Below are 1,082 nucleotides of genomic sequence, written 5' to 3' on the forward strand. Positions count from 1 at the left end.
AACCTGGGAATTCTCAGTATAAATGATTTGCAACCTAGCAATCTATACCCAGCCAAACTATCAATCAAGTAGGAGGTAAATCTAAAGCCATTCTCACACATGCAAAATCTAAATAAATATATACTTTAAAATGTATTTTTGGGTGCACCTAGGTGGCTCAGGTGCCAAGTCAGTTGAGTGTCTGACTCTTGATTTCAGCTCAGGTCATGATCTCAGGGTCATGAAGCTGAGCCCCAGGTTGGGCTCTGCACTCAGTGTGGAGCCTACTTGAGATTCTCTTTCTCTCTCTGCCCTCCCCCCTTATCTATATAACCCCCAAAACATGCCGTTTGGGGCACTCCTAGTGAATGTGCTCCACTACAAAGGGTAAACAAGAAAGCAGAACCATGGGATCCAGCAAAGAGAGGCTATGAGATGGAGAGCGGCAAGCTCAAGTCCACAGGACCCTTCAGCAAATCTGGAGGAGTCCAGTCAGAACAGGTTGGAATAGGAGTGTGTAGGACTAGAGAAGAAGAGGTATTCTCAGGAAGAAGAAATATAACTGACAAAATGAATGGTAGTTTACCTGGAAAATCGCATAAAGGAGATATTTTGTAGTATTTAGATGTTTAGAGAAAGACAAAAATAAGGCAATTATTCACCATAGTAAAAGCAGAATACGGTACAAGAAATGTACTCATAGTCCCAAGTTGACTTCACAGTGACCAGTGTTTATATAGACAATGGTAAACATCTCAAATCTGAACTCAATAAAAATTTGGAAGAGTTCTGTTGGGAGAATAAAGGATGGGGAATTGGTAGAGGAAGGACACCAGGTAGTCCGGGAGATTGAGGTCAACACACTGGAGCAGCTAGGCGACATGGATTGGTCACAGAGGGAGCGTCTGTGTGCCACCACAGAAGTTCATTTTGTAGTATTGAAACAACTCATTTGGTTGTAACTGTGTCACCTGAATATCAACCATGAAACTGGAATGACGGGGAGCAAGATCTTCACCACCACAAAAAGTCCGTGCATGGTCTCTGAAATGGCTGAATCAAAAGACAGCACATTGTGGATATTATTCAAGTAAATACCAGAA

Source organism: Suricata suricatta, chromosome 3, assembly GCF_006229205.1.
Source record: "Suricata suricatta isolate VVHF042 chromosome 3, meerkat_22Aug2017_6uvM2_HiC, whole genome shotgun sequence".
Classification (NCBI taxonomy): Eukaryota; Metazoa; Chordata; class Mammalia; order Carnivora; family Herpestidae; genus Suricata; species Suricata suricatta.